The sequence below is a fragment of the Scardinius erythrophthalmus genome (assembly GCF_964197995.2).
Source record: "Scardinius erythrophthalmus genome assembly, chromosome: 7".
NCBI classification, from domain to species: Eukaryota; Metazoa; Chordata; class Actinopteri; order Cypriniformes; family Leuciscidae; genus Scardinius; species Scardinius erythrophthalmus.
The window spans coordinates 28,484,687-28,505,592 of NC_138227.1; the positions used below are offsets into that span (position 1 = coordinate 28,484,687).

At 39.6% G+C, this 20,906-nt stretch overlaps 1 protein-coding gene across 2 annotated transcripts in view; it reads left to right on the plus strand.

Moving 5' to 3' along the window:
• Positions 1–523: 523 nt before the first annotated feature.
• The window catches only part of LOC308694138 (uncharacterized protein), a 44,221-nt gene continuing 23,838 nt past the window's right edge, over positions 524–20,906 (plus strand). Inside the window, exon 1 of one of the 2 annotated variants that reach the window (XM_081371476.1) lies at positions 524–738. The gene's annotated coding sequence lies outside the window, so the exon portion shown is untranslated. The remainder of the gene's footprint in view (positions 739–20,906) is intronic. The other variant, XM_081371478.1, reaches the window with a different exon arrangement.

Sequence of the window (20,906 nt, forward strand, 5' to 3'; positions counted from 1 at the left end):
TTAGTGCTAATAAAATTATTAAGTCTATTAGGAGAGAAAGATGTTTATAATGTGACGATATGTCAGTCATCGTGTGTGATACGAAATGAAAATATGACTAGGCCTAGACTTGTTCTGAGCAGGTGTTGTCAGTGAACAGGCTGTAAAACTGTTGGCTACGTTACAGACACTCATGAAAAACTGATGATAATTATCTGGGAAACATTTTCTAACAGCAGTCAAATTGTCACTGTTTGTGTCAAACAAGTTGCGAATTTGTTGTAACATTAAAACAGGAGATCATGACTTACTCTGAGTCTGGGCTCAAAGTGATGCTCGGAGCTCGGAGTGGTTTCCTCTGTGAACGAAACTTCGGAAGACGACGCCTGCAGGGAACAATTCCTGGATATCCTTTGTTTATTTTTTCATTGTTTGTTGCGTTAAATCTTACCCAGATACAATAGTGCTATTTTCTGATTGGCTATTGTGTAGCCCCTTTCATTTTTTGATTGGCTGATAAGTGGCAGGCTCGACCAAGAATTCCAGGGGAGACGTGCTTGATTCCTGCAGGTTCCATAGTGAGAGCGGCGCGGCAGCATATTAAATAAATAGTTTTTCCGCATGAGAAATATAATGTGTGGCGGGAGTGCGTGACAAAAGACCGAAATGCGTGACACTTGAGAGCCCTGCTGCATATCAGGGACAAACTGAGTGATTCAAGTTTCCTAACTCGGGAGAACTCTTCACTAAGGAGTTAAGGTAGGCCCTATCCCATTTAATGTTTATTTGGCTCTTCAGAGTGAAGCGGTCAATTATCTTTTTATTTGTGTGGCCACAATGCACACCAGCAACAGTACAGGCCTGCAAGGAGGGGTGAGCGTGATTGTGTGTGTGGGCCCACGTGAGTTGTCAATTTAAAACTGCTGTAGAATTTTCCTAAGAGGGGTTCGATTTATTGTTATTCCTTTTCTGTAAAGGGCAGTGCATATACATGCAAGTAGATTTTATGGTGCATTTACAAATGTGTTAAAACCATATTGTAAGGCCTTTGATTTATTATTGGTTGAAAAAAAACTGTACTCAACTGCTATATTCATATTCATCTGTGGGTTGTCATACAATTTTGAAAAGTACATTAAAGTCACAAAAAAAAAGTTATGGTTATAGCTAAATAGAGGAAATAGTGTATTGTGCTAAAGGGTGTTAAGAGAGTTCCCTTATAATTAGTCCAGAGACTGCAAAGTTCGAACCAGAGTACCCACCCTAAGAGCTCAGGTATGTAATTTCTGAGAGGGAAAAGGGTGCTACACACACATGTGAACAATTAATACAATAAACCATGACAACATAGCACATGAGACTTGTGAAGCACATGACAAGATCAAATGAAGGGATAAGGGAATCAAACATGTTCATAAGCCACTAACAGAGTGTTCTTTTTTTTTTTTTTTGAGGTGGAAATGTTTTACTCCTGTTTCACCAGCTTGTGGTTATAAATTAATGCTTATTAGTGTAGTTGTGGGTGGTGGCTTATAGAAATTAAGATATGATTGGAATAAATATAAAAACTGCATTATTTAAATTTTTCTGTTCCTCTTTTTGATTTAGAAAGTCTGTTAGCATTAGATTTTAATGGTATCCACACTGCCTCTTCAGTCTGTTAGGGCATCATCTTGCTTGTGTCATTGCAAATACTCTAGGCTTTCTTTTAGAGCCTGGTTTCTGCTTATAATCTGCAACACAAATAAAATAAATAAATAAATAAATACAAATAAAAAAACTAGGACTTTTGCACCCTTGAAACAAATGTACTTATGTTCAGGGCTCAAATTATGGAACCACATCTAAAATTGTATAAGCTATGTAGCCCACTGTTTTCATACATGAAAAATTGTTATCGAAAACACTTGACATAGAAAAATATGTTCTGCTGATCCTAAAGACTAATATCTATAATATCTCAGTTTTAGCATATTGTGTTAAATATTAACAGAATTGTAGATGTCTGCTAATGCTAATTTTACCTGTAAAACACTATGGTGCAAGCAACACGAAGCCAAGGTGATGACATTAAAAGGATCATTTCAAGATAATGTCATTGCTAAATTAGACTAATTTGAACAGTCACACTAAAAGTGTTGTCTTAAAAGATTAGTTCACCTCAAAATGAAAATTTCCTGACAATTTACTCACCCCAATGCCATCCAAGATGTTCATGTCTTTATTTCTTCAGTGAAAAAGAATTTTTTTTTTTTGAGGAAAACATTTCAGGATTTTTCTCCACACAATGGACTTCAATGGCAAGGAAGGAATAGGAAGCTGAGGGGTCTTAACTAGCGAAACGATAGTTCATTTTATATATATAAAAAATATATATATACTTTTTAACCACAATTGTTCGTCTTGTGCTGGTCTGCGATGCGCCAGTCATTACGTAATCACGTTGGAAAGGTCACGCTGGACGTAGGCGGAAGTACCACCCCATTGTTTACAAAGAGAATGTGCCAAGACTAATCTATCTAAAAAAAAAACATGTCCTGCATTTTCATGTCACTACCAAAACAGTGAATGCTGTAGTCCATTGGCTGAGACTGATTTTAACCACAGTCCTACATTTTTGGAAGTATCCCCTCTCTCTCATGTGCTATATGGTGAGTAGATTGATCCCATCATTTTGAGGTAAATGTGTTCTAAAGTCTAAAGGAATGTCACTACCAAACTCATTTTTTCTGCTATTGAGAAAACCTTTTTGGATGTTATTCCATAAAATTTAGTTGTTATATGCATTAATGACCGGGATCAGGTAAGAAGACTGAATTTCATGGTAAGTGGTTTTCTTGGGTATTTGAAGGTTGAGCATAGTGGCCCAATCGGCAATGTCTGTATATGTTGCTCCAGTGTGCATGCAGAAACAAGAAGGTTATTAGTAGGCATCCCTCTAACATCAGTGCAGGAATTCCACTGTCCCTTGTGTTTTTTTTCACATTTCCAGTTAACACTGAGAAGACTTCCTAATGTTGTTTTTGTGGTATTTGTTATTATTGAGCCACATTCTTGACATCTTTTGAAAAGCTCCATGACATTGGGCTTGTTGACAATCCATTTGTTTTGTTTCCGATGCATTTCTCATTCCTCATCTTCTGTACTTGGGGCTGAAGTTGATGTTGAACGTATTGGCTGAAAACTAAGATCTTTTTTGTCCGATGGAGGATCTATGGAAAGCGTCTCAGGTTACGACTGTAACCCTAGTTCCCTGAGGCCCCGTCCACACTACTGCGTTTTCGTTTAAAAACGGAGAACTTTTGCTACGTTTGCACCTCCTGTCCACACTAAAACGGCAAAAACAGAACCAAAACGGAGAAGTTTAGAAACGCTGCCGACCCGTTTTTCGCTTTGAATCTCCGGAAGGCGTTTTAGTCTGGACGGGTCAAAACGGAGGACTTTAGAAACGATGACGTAGTAGAGGCTCACGCTCGGCTCTATGATTGGGTGTCATCAGTCATGCCGTATATCTTTGCTAGCAGCTGTTGTGCAAGTAAATTCTGCATTTTACAATGCTATAACTGCCTACATGCGCCGGAGGCAAGCTATTATTCGAGCGATCTGTGACAATTCCCGTGTGCAGCGGCTGTATCGACCATACATGGAGCGTCGGTTTTGGGTTAACCCGGGAAGAACCAGCGCATAGTGGGATAATTTTATCAATGAAGTTGTGTTTACACCGGCACGCGCATGCCCAGTGTTGGTGAATGGTCACGTGATCCGCGTTTTCAGTCGTTTTAATGTGGACGGAGATCAATTCTAATACGCAGCTAAAACGCTGGTGTGGACGGTGATCGTATTCGTTTTAATTCTCCGTTTCTAAACTAAAACGCAGTAGTGTGGACGGGGCCTGAGAAGGGAACGAGACGATGCATCGATGACGCTTTGGGAACGCTCCTGCGTGATTGCATCTGAAGCACTTGTGTCAACTAGTCCAATGGCGAGAGTGGGCGTTGCGGGCGACGTGACGACCAGGAAAGGATAAAGGACATCAGGTTTAGAACCACGCTAGCTTCGAAAAGGGCCAAAGCAAGTCAATCACAGGGATGTAGGAAGTATGGCAAAGTGACGCATCGTCTCGTTCCCTTCTTAGGGAACTAGGGTTACAGTCGTAACCTAAGATGTTCCTGAAAGTCCCTCCTGACTGGAATCTCCAAGGGAGAGCTTTCGAGGAGAGACACCGGGTCCGAGAACCAGTAGGCTTGGCCAGTACGGTTCTACTAGTAGTATAATAATTCCATCTCGGCGGACCTTCTCCAGAACTCCTGGGAGCAGAGTAATCGGGGAAAGATGTACAGATGTAGCCTCGGCCATGTCCATACCACAACGTCCAGCCCCAAGGGAGCTGGGTGTGTGAGGGAGAACCAAAGTGGACCGTGCGTCATATCCTGAGACCCGAAAAGATCCACTTGTGCCTGGCCATCAACCCCCCAAATGTGCTCCACCACCTCGGAGTGGAGCCTCTATTCCCCGGGCCTCAGCCCCTGCCTCAACAGGATGTCTGCTCCTACATACAGTATTTATGTAAGAGACCACCGATGTGTTGTCTGTACGGACAAGCACATGATGGTCCCTCAGGTCTGGGAGGAATGTCTCAATGCATTGAAGACTGCCATCATCTCCAGGCAATTTATGTGCCAAAAAAGATGATGACTCCTCCACAGGCCCTGGGATGAGCGGCCTCCCATTACCGCTCCCCAGTCTGTGAGGGCAGCATCTGTCGAGATAGCAACTTGATGGCAAAGAGCTCCCAACACCGGAACCTGGGAAAGGAACCAGTATTTCTTCCATACAACCAAGGCACGGAGACACCGCCGTGTGATCTTGATTGTATGAAGTGGGTTTCCCCTCGGGGAGAACCCTCTGGTTCTGAGCCACCACTGCAAGGGTCTCATGTACAGTAGGCCAAAGGGACTCACAATGGACCTGCTGCCATGAGGCCCAACAGTTTCTCGAACTATTTCACAGTGCGTGACTACTCATGTGGGATAGGAACCAGTATTTCCTTCATATAACCAAGGCGCGGAGAAAACGCAGCGTGATCTTGATCGTACGAAGTGGGTTTTACTTCGGGGAGAACCCTCTGGTTCTGAGCCACCACTGCAAGGTTCTCATGTACAGTAGGCCAAAGGGTATCACATTGGACGCTGCTGCCATGGGGCCCAACAGTTTCTCAAACTGTTTCACAATGAGTGACTGCTCATGTGAGATAGGAACCAGTATTTCCTCCAGATAACCAAGGCACGGAGACACCGCCGCGTGATCTTTATTGTACGAAGTGGGTTTCCCCTCGGGGAAAACCCTCTGGTTCTGAACCACCACTGCAAGGGTCTCATGTACAGTAGGCCAAAGGGTATCACATTGGACGCTGCTGCCATGAAGCCCAACAGTTTCTCGAACTGTTTCACAGTGCGTGACTGGCCTAGCTTCAACTCTTTTGTGGCTGTGGGGATAGCAGCTACACGAACGGGTTATATTGTGGCTCGCATCGTGACTGAATCCCATACCACACCAAGGAAAGTGGTTCTCTGTAGTAGAGAAAGCACACTCTTCTTGGTATTGAGTCTCAACCCCAATTTCTTCATCTGAGCGAGGACGACATCTCAATGCCGAACCGCTAACTGCTCTGATTCCGCCAGAATCAGCCAGTCATCGATGTATTTCAGAATGCGTAGCCCTGCAGCCTGGCGGGGCCAGAGCTGCATCTACGCACTTTGTTAACCCTCTGAGGTCGGCAAACGTATTTTCTTCACATTGTAGCACTATAAACTTAAATTACTCAGTCATTTATGGTCATACAGAAAAAATAAATATAAAAAAAGAATCTGTGATATTTTTACTTTTGTAGGTGTCCACTTACTTACAATCAAATCAAAACATTGTGCTTTTGTAAAATAAAGAAAATAAACAGGGCGTGCATTCTGCCTCTCCGTCGCGGTGAACTTTTTTTTCTTGAGCACGTCTATAAACAAAACTCAGCGAATACTTGTCACACATTTATGAGCCATATACCTTTATAAACATTTAAGTGTGTACTTTTAAATGATCGGATTCAAACTGAAAACAAATATTCTCTGTTTAAGTAATTTGTATAAAACCAACAAGATGTCCAGCTTCTCAAACGCTTCCTAATTATTTTTTAATTTGAACACGCCCACTCGCGCAAAAGATATTCACATGCAAATCTCCACATGGAACGCGAACGGGCTCGTTACCTCAGAAACAAAACACCAAAACACTTCACAAGTCTCTGCTCTTCGCCGAGTTTGAAAGACGCGCCATGAGCTTGCATTGGAATTACCTCAGAAGAAGAAGAACGCGATTTGAAGACAAGAAAGATGTAAGGTAAGAAATTCTTACATATTAGTTTGTTATTGTTGCATAAATTTCACATTGCAGTTGAACTGTTGCTAGATATATGTTGAATATAATAATATTGAGACCCGTGTTTACTGTTACTGTGTTTGTGGATATCTGCTCAAATGTAGATATGTATATGGTAACCATAATGTTTTATATTTGAGCGCGATCGCGTTTGAATGTATCATATTTGGATCGCGATCGCGTTTGAAAAGCACCAAACGGCTTCATGTTTTTACTATTATCTCATTTCATATCATCATAACGAATGGAAACATTTGAAGTAACATTATAATCAATATATTTTTTTCTAGCTTAGTTGTTACTGAAATATTTTGGAAGATTTATAGGCTGATATGGTTATTGTTATTATTATTTTATGCAGCACTGCGCATAGCCTATGCCTACAAGGCACAACAAATCTGGTGTTCATTATATTATATATTGTTGGAAACATTTATGTGTGTGTGTATGTGTGTATTCTGTGAATTTTAAATAGCAATTTTAACCAGAAAAATCTAAAATGTATTCCCAAAATCGTGCAGGCCTATAGTTTCTCTTGATATCAGTATGTTCACTTTGTTTTGTTTTTTCTTTCAGGGCCCAGATGCCACTCCTGCTGACTTCAACATGCACATGAGTCTCTGTACATGAACCTGGTAAAGTGAAAATCAAACACCTTGGAAATGAAAGGTATGTACAATGTTTTTAGGAATGACACAAAGGTCTCTGTCTTTGGATAATTGTTTTCAATGAGTGTTTCTTTGTCATTTGTTTTGTATCTTTGGATTATGTTGTGTTGTAAATAAATCCAAAAAATCTAAAAGGCATTCTTTTTTAAATCTCCTCATTCTTTGTGCAAGGTTGCTCAGAATGATAGGGCCTGATAGCTCCTAATAGGGCCATTAGGGAGTGTCTTTGTCTTTCTCAGGTGTGAAAAGCTTACATATTAATGCTTTTTCACACAAAACATGTCGTAAAATTTTTAAATCAATATATTGTCTTATCTGAATGAGCAGTCAGGGTGATTGTGATCATACAATTTTCAAAAGTCTTGTGAAGAAATAATCAGTATGGGTCAGGGCTGGACTGGGACAGAAAATCGGCCCTGGCATTTTGGCCCAGACTGGCCCACTACATATGATCATAAACACCACCCATCTTTGCACGCCTTTGAATATGTTTTTGTTTAACTCCTATTCATTAAAACCACTAATGCCATGTAATGAGTGAGTATAAACGAGTGAGAGTTAACAGATGAAATAAGTACAAAATTGTAATTTATTAATACAGTCGAACTATACTCCACAGTGATGAATCCAAAAAACAAGCTATAAGCTGCATTGACATAGTGTTTCTCAAAGGAATTTTGGTAAAACTGTGGTGGGTGGACCTCTAGGGGGGTTGGGGGGCATGGTCCCCCTAAGAATTTTTTTTGCATTTTAATGTTAAATTCATCAATCTGGTGCAGTTTGAGGGTTCAAAATTAAAAGCTCCAACCCATATTCAGTGTGCAAGTATAACAAAGAAAACAAATCAAACCTCTTTTAGTACACTACTACATAATAATAGTTATAATATTAATCTCATGATAGTAGCCTATATATTGTAAAAAATAATGCACCGAAAAATAAAGAAAACTTTCATAATTAGTTTTGTACTAATTTCTAAACTTGAAAGAGATAAGCACATGTTCTTTTATTTTGACGCAAACTGCATCGAGCTTTTATTTTGGCGGAAAACATGGATACAAACGTGTCTCATTAAACTTCAGGTAAATTGCTGTAATTGTCAACTATGCAGATGTGGAAATAATCTGTAACCAGGTTATGGGTTCCTACACTCATAGCCAAAGTGTTTTGAAAGTAGTTCTGCTTACCGCGGACTCTACGTTACACTTTCTCATCTCTCTCTCCTGATCCTCCTCACTATCCTCCTCATCAGCCACTGGAGCTGATGAAGGTCCTGCTGCTGCAGAAAACATATATATCTTGACACATTTTACAGCGTCTGCTTGAAGGGCCTGTATCTATTTTTCACGCTATTTCTCTGCACATTCCTTGCGTTTCCTCTCCATCTCTCAGACTATTGTTAATGAAAAATTCATTGTTCTTGTGTCCATTCATTTAAAACTTGTTGATTTCATTTGAGTGTGTGTAAAAGCATTTCTAACAGCTGAATTGGGGGTAGGAAAGAGCAGATGTAATAAACCAGATAGCCCGGGGAGATAACAAACACCTAGGCACGAGAAAGAATCTTAGTCGAAGAATACAGGATGTCATATAGTAGGGTCCCAGGCCCCCTCCTGAGGAAAGCAGGAGGTCATTTAGACTGTAAATGAAGGCCTTTTGGCTTCTCAGGGACAAAGAACAGCATGACCTGCCCGGGGGGGGGGGGTAGAACCAGTCCATACTAGATGTCTTTAAGGAAATTTACAGAGACTGGGAAAGGAGGAGTCAAGAATGTCAGAAACCTGTATAAAATGTCTCAGTTTTATTATGTCAGGAGGCTTTCTGTTTCACATCTGGGTGGCTGCGGTTGCGAAAAGATTCCTCAAAGATTAAAGCCTTTTCTTCTTTATTACAATTTTGCCTTTTGAGTGTTGTCTTACACCTGTGATGCTGTTTTTCCAAGTGAGATAAAAATTGCTTTTACAGCTGGTGTCAGAAGTGGGATCCTGTGCGGACGCTTCTTCTCCTGGTCCTGAGAACGGATTTGACGGGAAAGTGCACGACCTCGGCAGCAACAGGCGGCCGTCTCATACCTCGACGGTTTGAGATAGAAACTCAACAGATTACGAGAGAGAGAGGCAAAACCCCGCACTCAGGGCCAGTGAAAGAAAACTCCCACCAGGATTAAAAAATCCGCGACGATTGCGAGAAAAAAAAACAGAAAAGCATCTCTGGGTAAGACACGGCAAATTGTTTTATTGAAGTTGAGTGTAATTTGATAATTGTGAGTGAACGTGAACCATATTGGCTGAGTTTTGCTTTTTGGTACGAGCGAGAGGTGAGTCAGTTAATCACAAATTTTATGGGGAGAAATTGATCTGACAAAGCAGACCAGTTTCTGCCTCACTTAGCTCGTTAGTGGACAGGGGATCCACTGGTGATTCAGAGAAATCACAGCTGCTGAGATGATTACGTTCTACTCGAAATTTATGTAAACCTTAGAGAAAGTTTAAAACAGGATTAAGAAGTTTCTGGGTGATTGTGCTCTACTCGAAGTTTTACCACATTGAATTGAGTCAAGCGAATAAGCGCACGTGGGGGAACTTTGAGTGGAACGTAATTACAAGACCAGGTTGAATTAATCAAGTAAAAAATAAGTTTCTGGGTGATTGTGCTCTACTCGAAGTTTTACCACATTGAATTGAGTCAAGCGAATAAGCGCACGTGGGGGAACTTTGAGTGGAACGTAATTACAAGACCAGGTTGAATTAATCAAGTCAAAAGAATTGAGCGAGCGAATAAGCGCACGTGAGAAAACTTTGAGTGGAACGTAAACAAGCAGAGGTCCGTCCGATCTCGGAGTAAAAGATCGGGTCTGTCGAAGACGTTTGACAGATTCTGTAAGACACGTGTCGAATTGTGAAATCCAGAAGAGAGGAACTCAGCCAAAATGGGGTCATCTAACAGTAAAGTAGATCATTTTTTTTTTTACACCAATTTTCTGTCAAAGGAGAAATAATTATGGTGGTAATTATGACTGACATAGGGAAATTGATAAAATATCATGATTTTCCAGAAGAGGAAACATTGAGTACAACAAGATTAAAAGTGGTTAAAGAATCGATAGGAACGTGAAAGTATTGTGCTATGAGAAAGAGATATGGAAGAAAACTGTGAACAGACAGTAGTTTGTTGAACTAAAGAAGATAGGGAAAGATAGAATGTTTTTCCTGATGGAAATTATAAACAGAGAATTGTTGGATTGCAGATAAAAGAGAACAGATGCAGAAGGAACTGGCATGTAGGGGAAGATAGGATGTTTTTCCTGATGGAAATTGTTGGATTGAACAGATACAGAAGGAAGTGGCATGTAGGGAAAGAGTGTTAGATAAAATAAGGCATTGAGTATGATTAACAGGGATTAACATGATATAAAGATTAGGAATCATGTACGCAAATGTAAGCAAAACGGGAAAAATTCGATATTTTGGAGATAAAATAATGATTGAAATTACGATGTGAATGCTTTATTGTATTAATGACATGAAAACGAGTATTGAAGAATAGATTGCCATATTTTTGAGTTGAGGATAGCTGTCTGTGTAATTTAGAGACTGAGAAGAATTAGGGAATCTTGTGGTCTCTGTGAAACAGTAGAGATAAGTAGGACTGAATAATTATAATACAATCTTGTGATTTATGTTGAATCTGCAAACTAACCATTTGATAGAAGAATAAGCTTTTAAAACCAGTGTTGATGAAATTAATTACACGTTAATGTTTTAATACTGTATGAAGAGTAACTGAATAGTCCTGATACAAAAGAGAGCAAATGCTGTAAGCAGCTCTGCTCTGAAGCTCTCAGTTTAAAGAGATTTGCAGATTATGTTTTTGTAAAAGTTTGATTCTGATTGGAAAGATAAATAGTAACTTGACTGGCTCCAAACAAAGAAAGTGCCAAACTAACACAAATTTAAAGAAAAGTCTGTGTTAATATGAGTTAGAAAGTAGATCAGTGTTAATATGATGAAGATTATAATTCGGCTATTGTAATTGAATTTGCAGCTGGGACAGTGGAGGAGAATGCAGAGAACTTATCAGTGGCTCTGTTTGCATTTCCTGAATACAACACAATGTTTCAGAAGTGCAAAATAGGGTGAAGCAGTTAGAAAGATAAAAGGCAGAATAACAGAGAGTGTTTTATTGCAGTCAGCTGGGTCATTCAGTGACTGTATGCGCACTGTATGACTGTAAAAGTAAATGAGGGAGAAATAAAGTTGATAGTTGGAACTTTTGAAAGTTGTAAGAAGATTGAAAGATTTAAGTGTAAGGAATTCCTTTTGAAAGGAAAGAACTATAAAAAGTACCGGTTGACATAAAATTACGGATAAGACTAAATGAGTTGCAAAATATTTAAAAAGGTACCGGTCACTAAAAGGATGATTGTGTTTTTGAATGAAATGCTTTGATAAGGTTTTAGATGATATGGAGAGACAAATCTAATGAATGATTTATAATGATAATCAAAAAAATGTATCACAAGCAGGGAGCAGCCTCAAAAGTGAATCATAGAAGCAGATTGATAAACTCCTAGAGAAAACATTGAAGTAAAATTGAAATGAAATTGTTATTAAGAACTAGAATAATTCGTATTATTTCTTTAAGATAAAATAAACAGAAGCAGTGTTACAGGATTAACAGTTGCTAAATGTAAAATGTGTAAAAGGCATTTGATTAAACAAAGGCTTGTTAATGTTGATTTTAAAAGATAAGATTGTGATTTGGCCAAAACAGGTTTGCTTATCTGAATCTGGCACGTGCTGTGACTGAAACTGCCACAGTTTCAGTGCAACAGAGACTCATTCGGAGTGGATATTATGTCTAAATTACAATACATGTAATTCATGGAAAAGATGCCTTAAGATGGGCTACAGTTGAAAAAGATGGTAGATAAAGTCTGAAGTTAAAAGTTTATGAGAATGCAGTGTACCAGTCCTGAATGCCTCAAGAGTCTCTCTCTCATTCAATATCAGCTGAAAGCTGTTGTCTGAGGCTGTGTAAAGCACAGTGTTTCAGTTGAAAAGATTCATAGATGTGGAAAAGCTAAAACAAATCAGATTTGACAAATTTAGAGGACAATTTGTATATGTTTTAAAAGTAAAACTGAATGATTTTAAAGAAGTCTTTAAAATAATAATGCAGACCTTAAATGATAGAAGTGACATTTTTGACCGCTTCTTTGTCTGATTTTAGCCTCCACCATAAAACAGGGCCGATGGCTCCGGCTACAGAAGTAACAGTACACTGAATGTCAATATTAAATGTTCCAAGTGGATATGATGGTTCTTGATTACCTCGATTAAAAAAAAAAAAAAAAAAAATTTCATTACCACAAACTATGATAATTTTGCTCAAGTGAAGTAGAGCCATAACTCAGTGTGCAGGAGGCGTAGATCCCAAAGACGGGTAAGATTCTCTGATGGCCATAGATGGGAACAACCTAAGGCAGGGATTATCGCCGCCACTGGGGCACCTGCCCACCAGGTTCGGGAGGTGTTACCTACAAGAAGGGAGTGGTTGTGATGCTACTTGGGGCCAAGAGCATCAAAGAGGGGTCTGTTCCCTACAACTTCCACTCCAATATATATATATCAAAATGTTCCTTCACTTAAAAGAGCTTAATTATCATATAGAGACAATTACATCCAATCTCAGTAATATGTAAATAGAATCACAGAGCACAACCAACAACCATCTTGATTACGGGGACTTCGAATAGCTTGTCACCTTAAACATTTGACCGTTCTGTTTTAACAGAAGATCAAAGATGTGACATAAGGAACATGATGTTGGTTGCCTTATGGGCAAAGAAAAATGTTTGATATTGAACTAGTTTTTAACTCCTGAAGGTCATTAGACATGGTGGTGGCTAAAGATGAGAACAGCTTGTGATGAGTCAAGAGAAATTTCTGAAAAACGAAGGTTAGGTGAATTGAGTATTTAAACTAAAAATAACCTTAGAAAAAAGATCATAGCATAATGTATTTTAGATTATTGTAACGGTTCTAATTTGAGTCAAACATTTGTATTTTGACATTTGTGAACTATTAAGGATTGACTATGACTATGATTATTTTAGTTACAGTCCTAGGAGGCTGTTGAAAAGATTATTTGCTTATAATGAGAGAGAAAGAGACTGCTTGAGTGGAGGAAGAGGATGGTACTCTGTCTGTTCTTCTGTTATCAGTCAGCCAAAGAAAGCTGAAGCAAAGTAATAATTATGCACCAAAACAATCCAGCTGACTTTTCTAAAATCAGATGAATAATGAACAGACATGCTTTGAAACTGGTTAAGAGGCCATAAAAACATTAGATAAAAGATACAGGAAAATGTAAGGTTAAAATGTCATTTAAAATTTAAATCTTTTTAGAGAAAAGATATGAATAAGAAATATGAGCAGTTCATAGTCAGGGATGAGTGTGAGTGTTAATTCATGTTTGTACAGTATGTGTTAGTTTAGGACAACTATTCTGTCTGAATAGTGTGTAAATTTGTCATTAACCTCTGGAAAGAGTGTTTTAGCATTATAGATGGGTTAAGGCGAATGACAAATTTGAAAAGTAAGCTGAGGATTGTGAGTCAATCTGATGAGAAGGCAACACAGAACAGGATGAGCTTTAAGTTGATTGATCATCGAGCTCTGTCTATTTATTATTTTGGTCATTTATGATGTGCAGTAGATTTGAATTACTTTCTGGACAGGTTTAGGTATTGATGTGTAAATTAGAATTGTGAAGTCGTAGATAGCCGTCAGTCATGTGTTGAGAAAAAGTTATAGATTTGACAGCAACAAACACGTAGGCTAAGTAAATATCAGATTATCCAGAGAGCCCTTAACAGTTATGTATTGTAAAAAAGGGGGAGATTGCTATTCGACTGACGTTGACGAAGTGTGCACACCACGACCTGACCTGACAAGAATGCAAATGTGTACCTTGAAATGTAAGTCGCTTTGGATAAAAGCGTCTGATAAAAGTAAGAGAATTTTATTATGTTAAATTTATGCACGAGATGCCGTGCATCAAGAGGAGGATGAATATGCTCATGGCAGGAACAAGAGAACGCACAGTAAAACAAGTGGTCAGATGAGTCTTTGAACTTTTTAGTATGGATAATTTGTATTCAGGCCACAAACAAAGACATTTCGGCCTCAGGTGGGAAAAACAGTAAATCCAGGGGGGGAGGGCTAAACCCATTGTCTTCACAGCAGGCTGAGAGGTTATCTAGCTTTGACCTCATTGGTATATGAGGACAGTAAAAGTCCAGGAGGGGTTTATTAGAAGAACTTTATTTGTCTAAACCAGCTAGATCTGGTTTACTAAGGGGCTCACATTTGCTGAAAGCCATCGCACAGGTGGGAAGATAAATGTTGGGAGGACATTGGGTTTAATTGTGTGCATTGTTTGTATTTTAAGTGTGCTAATAACAAGAATTGTTTTGACAGGAAACGCCGGAGCAGATGTGGCAGCACAGCAGACAAAAGAAAACTATGTGACAATAACCTCAACATTTGTTTTTCTTTACAGAAGATGCAGACTTTTGCGCATGGCATGAGCAAAGTGAAGAAACAGTGCCTAACCCTGTGGGAACAAGGACCCTGAGTGCTATTCAATGAGCAAAAATTATCTGGTGACAATAATGTTTCAGGCTGTTGAATCCACAGGTCACACCAAAGGCACGACAAGACAAGCGGTCACTAACAAAATCACTTAAGGTCTGCCTTCACAGGTGACAGCAGACAGTAAACGACTCATTCCAGTGGGGGTGCGATCGTGATCTAAGGGAAAATCTTGTAAGGATTTGAAAATGACTGAAGGATGTTAGACCTGGGTCCAAGCATCTGACCTAAACTATACCAACCAACATCAACAACCTCACACGCCAGCGCAAAGAATAAAGTAGGGGATCAATGATATGTGCTAGAAACAAATCTCCCCTGCCAACGTTGGAAAAAATCCTCTCTACGGCATGCAAAGTGTCATATTGGTGAAGATGGAACGTCCATGAGGCAACGAGATGATCAACATATCTGGAGAAAATGTTGACCAATTAATGGTTGAAGAAAAGTTTTGCGATTTTATTTGATTGAATCAAATTAGGGCTTAGTATTGATATACATGAAGGGTATAACTGTTCTTGAATTAAGACTTGAATTAATTCTATTCTTAAAGATTTAATAGTATAATGGGTTTGATTAGAAAACAGAAATGAATTTTTATTATTTTATTGGTTATCAGAGAATGATAAACAGGGGGGAGATGTTAATGAAAAATTCATTGTTCTTGTGTCCATTCATTTAAAACTTGTTGATTTCATTTGAGTGTGTGTAAAAGCATTTCTAACAGCTGAATTGGGGGTAGGAAAGAGCAGATGTAATAAACCAGATAGCCCGGGGAGATAACAAACACCTAGGCACGAGAAAGAATCTTAGTCGAAGAATACAGGATGTCATATAGTAGGGTCCCAGGCCCCCTCCTGAGGAAAGCAGGAGGTCATTTAGACTGTAAATGAAGGCCTTTTGGCTTCTCAGGGACAAAGAACAGCATGACCTGCCCGGGGGGGGGGGGGTAGAACCAGTCCATACTAGATGTCTTTAAGGAAATTTACAGAGACTGGGAAAGGAGGAGTCAAGAATGTCAGAAACCTGTATAAAATGTCTCAGTTTTATTATGTCAGGAGGCTTTCTGTTTCACATCTGGGTGGCTGCGGTTGCGAAAAGATTCCTCAAAGATTAAAGCCTTTTCTTCTTTATTACAATTTTGCCTTTTGAGTGTTGTCTTACACCTGTGATGCTGTTTTTCCAAGTGAGATAAAAATTGCTTTTACACTATTTTGACAGATACACACTTGACACTGCACGCTCGCTCAGAGCCCAGAGGGGGAGGTGTTTAATGATGTGATTGGGCCAGCCCAGTGTCAATCAAGATAACAACCAATGGGCCGCTGATCTACGCGTTTCATGGGCCGGTCTGTCAGTGGAAAAAAAAACTAACGCTTACTTTTTTTTTGACCAATGCATTACACCGGCACTAACCCAGCGCTGTCATTTAAACAAAACAAAATGAATGGGCCGCCGATATACGAGTTTTATGGGCCGTCAAAAAAAAAAAAAAAAAAAAAGTATGAGATGTATCGGCCCAAAAGCACGTCGGCCCACCGGGCATTTGCCCGGTATGCCAGATTACCAGTCCAGCCCTGGTATGGGTTTCATGACCTTATTTCAGTTAGATTTTTTTTTTTGTATTTTCACAAACCACGCATAAATGTCATTATCTCAAAACAACAAACTTTTACACACATGCTGCTGATATATTATTGTAGCAGAGTTTGTGCTGAATACAGTGTAATTAGACTTTAGCCATGAAAATGTCACAAGTAACAGAAATAAGCACAAATGTCAGAGCATGTCAGAACACCTCCAAGGCCCAAAAAACACCTCAGACCCCAGAGGGTTAACGTGTGGGGTGATAGAGCTAGACCGAATGGAAGTACCCGATAATGGTATTCTTCGCCCCCAAAAGAAAACCTCAAGAACTTCCTTTGTTGAGGGAGGATGGAAGTAAGCGCCTTTTAAATTTATGTGTTTGAGTGTGAGCATCTTGAAATTGAGTTTCATGACTGCACGATACAACAGACGAAGATCTAAAATGGGACGCAACCCCCCCATTTTCGGAACAAAGTAGCAGCTGTAAAACCCTGATTCTCTGTCAGGCGAGTACACCTGCTCTATAGCTCCCTTCGCTAATAGAGACTCTACTTCTTGCTCCATCACCAGAGCCTGCTCGGGATGTACTAACGCGAGTAGCACCCCATTGTAACGAGGTGGAGGAGAACGAAACTGGATTCTGTAACCTCTCTCTATTATCTGCAGGACCCATGGAGATATATTCGGCAGATTCTTCCACTCTAACAGAAAATCTACTAAGGGTACCAGTCTCTTGAGACTGGCCTCTGATGTTAGTGTAACAGCCACTTCGGTGACCTGAAGCATCCGCTCCACCCGGTCGGGGTTGCCCTCAGAGGTCTGACACCAGTGGCATCAGGACCTTGGCCAAAGCCTTTTTCCCAGAAAAAAACAGTCCTCAGATCCATCTTCTGCTTTAAAGGCATCTGTTGAGAATGCCATTCCGGTCCCCAATCTTTCTGAGGGGGAGCACAAGAAATGACACTCTGCCTGTACAAGGAGTTTGTTAATGGTTAGGGCTGCTCCGCCCAGCAGCCCCATTTCCGAAGTTATAAACTCCAAACTCATTATACACAGCAGATTGAGATGGAGAATCTTCAATTCCCTTAACTCGATGCTCAGCACATCCATCTCCTCGGAAGTGGACAGCTGTAGCACCAAATTATACCATATAATTTCTCAAAATTAAATGTAGTAAAAGATCAACCAGACAAGTTAACACGGTCTGGATGAAATGCTGAACTTATACATGAATCTAACTAATGAAAGTCAGATAAGCAAATTTAATTGCAGCCCACTTATTTAATTCCTCAGAATCAAAGATCAAAAAGTCAACCGGACAAGTTAATATAGCCTGGATAAAAGGCTGACTATATATATATATATATATATATATATATATATATATATATATATATATATATATATATATATATATAAGACTTATATATAAAAAATAGTTTCAACATACAATTAAAGAATCATAAATTCATAGCTTGCAATACACTATGTATCTCTTTAATCAATGCATTGCATTTGCATAACCACTGGATTCTTATTGCAGTCTTTTTTTTTTTTTTTAAATAAACAGTAGCACGAGGAAACTTGCAGACCTTGCTGCCTCAGCACACGCGAGATCCGAGATTGAGTAACAGAATCTTTATTGCAGACCCGCAATCTACGCGCTGCCTCAACAAACGCGAGATCCGAGTCAAAGAATCGTTATTGACTTCTTCCCTCGAGAAGAAAGCCATCAGGAGCAGAGCTAAAACTCTCGATAGTGCAAATGTTACACGTCGGAATTTATGAATGAACACTGTCACAGCCCCCTTTTACTAGAGCTGACCGTGCATGCTCCACTCCCAAACAAACAACACATGAATCGCGTGTGTCCCCACTCGTAACGAAGCGAGGGCAGGGAGGAACACACAATCCAAAGCTGTTTGCTCCCCATACTCCTGTCTAGATATATTATGCTTTTGGTTGTGGACATGCATCGATGCTCAGCAACTCTACCTCCTCAGAGATAGACTGCTGAAACACCGGGCTCTCTAACCAGGGCGGAAGAAGCCGCGGCGCGGGCTTCCGATCCCAGAAAGAGAGCACTGGATCCCTCGGGTAAAGGCAGAGAAAAGGCGGAGCCCGTCTCTAACCCCTCCGCGAGATCCATTTGCGAACCCCACAATACCAGCTTCCATGCTGCCTCGGCAACAGGGGGCCGATACTGTGAGGAACGCAAGCCTGAACACCCTCCTCAAAGAGTGACAAGCGGGAATGGAGCGAGTAAAGCGATAGTAACTCGCAATGCTCGTAGTCAGCACCCTCGAGCGCTGACATAACATGCTCCGTTCCAAAGAAACAACACATACATCGTGTGTATCCCCACCCATAAAGAAAGAGGGCAGGGAGGGACACACGATCTAAGGTTGTTCTATTCGCCATAATATCTATGCTTGTGACAGATAACAATAAATAAGACAGACAGTATGTAACACAGAGCGCTTAAAGCATAGCTTGCAATAATTCTATTGGTTTAACTGGTCACAAATATTCGTACTTACAGACTGGTGGGAGCGTAATGGAGGAAGGGCATAATATGTCCCAGATGTTGAGGTATTTTTCCACTTTATCTGAGTTTCTGGACTTTTGAGCACTAAACAAAGTTTAGACTGAGCATCTTAACCCCCTGAGGTCATGAGTGCAAAAAAAAAATAATAAAAAAATATTAATTTTTATCTTATATGCTTGTGTTATACATCAATCGATCCTGTTTAGTGTGTATTTTTTTGTGTATGCTCATAATAAAAACAAAGTGTTGTGCTTTTCGCCAAATAAAGAAAAATAAACATGATGTGAGTTCTGCCTACTCTCCGTCAGTGAAGTCAATTCTGAAACGCGTCCGAAAATGAACTGTAACTCAGCGAATACTCAGTCAAACAGGCATACAGTCACACAGGCATGAAGCCATTGAATTCTCTTCTTTTAAATGAAGTCATTTTTATAAAAAACAAATATTCACAGTTTATGTAATATGTATGCAAAGAGAGAGATGTCAGTCGTTCTCATCTCAGCTAATAGGCCTTATGCCCAGCTCCACTACTTCCTGAAATTCAGCCAGCTCCTTTGTTTCCTGTCTGTCATTATTGGACAAACTGATTAATCCAGGTGTGTCTGATTATTGTTACTGAGGTCAGGCACACCTGGATTAATCAGTTTGTCCAATAATTGCAGACAGGAAACAAAGGAGCTGGCTGAATTTCAGGAAGTAGTGGAGCTGGGCATAAAGCCTATTAAGTTTTAATGTGCTCCGCCCACGGAGAGCGCGCGCTATTCAAACGCAAATGTGAGGCGATCCAAACAAACCTGTGAAACGCCCACATCAGCTGGATAACACACACCGCGAGTTCACTTTCAGACTTATGTACTTTACGATGCTGTGAGGAATAATACTATCTTGATAATAATCCTGCAAAAATTTACCTCAGAAGTTCTGGAAGTATCATTTCGAGGAGCAAACGGATCCCGCTGAGGAATTAGGTCAGTTCTGTTTGCTTTGTTAAATCGGAATGAATGAACGCACAGATGCGTGCTGTTGTGGAGATACTACAGCTGGCAAAAATCCTGTTTAAATATGAATCGCGTTTCTGTGTATGAATGAATGAACGAATGAACGCACAGATGCGTGCTGTTGTGGAGCTACTACAGCTGGCAAAAATACTGTTTAAATATGAATCGCGTTTCTATGAATGAATGAACGCACAGATGCGCGCTGTTGTGGAGCTACTACAGCTGGAAAAAAGACTGTTTAAATATGAATCGCGTTTCTATGAATGAATGAACGCACAGATGCGTGCTGTTGTGGAGCTACTAGGCTACAGCTGGCAAAAATACTGTTTAAATATGAATCGCGTTTCTGTGTATGAATGAATGAACGAACGAACGCACAGATGCGCGCTGTTGTGGAGCTACTACAGCTGGCAAAAATACTGTTTAAATATGAATCGCGTTTCTATGAATGAATGAACGCACAGATGCGCGCTGTTGTGGAGCTACTACAGCTGGAAAAAAGACTGTTTAAATATGAATCGCGTTTCTATGAATGAATGAACGCACAGATGCGCGCTGTTGTGGAGCTACTAGGCTACAGCTGGCAAAAATACTGTTTTAATATGAATCGCGAATACAAAGAAAGATTACACTGGAAATATTATTACAATTTTAAATGTTGTTGTAATTGTATAACCTTAAAAAAAAAAAATATATATATATATATATATATATATATATATATATATATATAAGGATAGATGTAAACAAAATCTTAAAAGGTCATTATAAGCCTTCTCTTTAAATAATTTTATTATGCTTTATTAGTGACACATTTGGGAAGAGAATATATTCCAAATCTGAAAATACAGTATGAGAACAATTAACTGCACAATTACTAGAAATGTTTACCTTGGATATTGTACAATTTGCAAGCAAAATTTGTGGAAAAAAACAACAAACCAGTTATATATTGTCCTTGCATTCTTGTGGCTCAGTCACACACCTGAATGAAAGGCTCATTACGTATGCAGCCTCATTATGCGGGCCCCATTGACTCCAC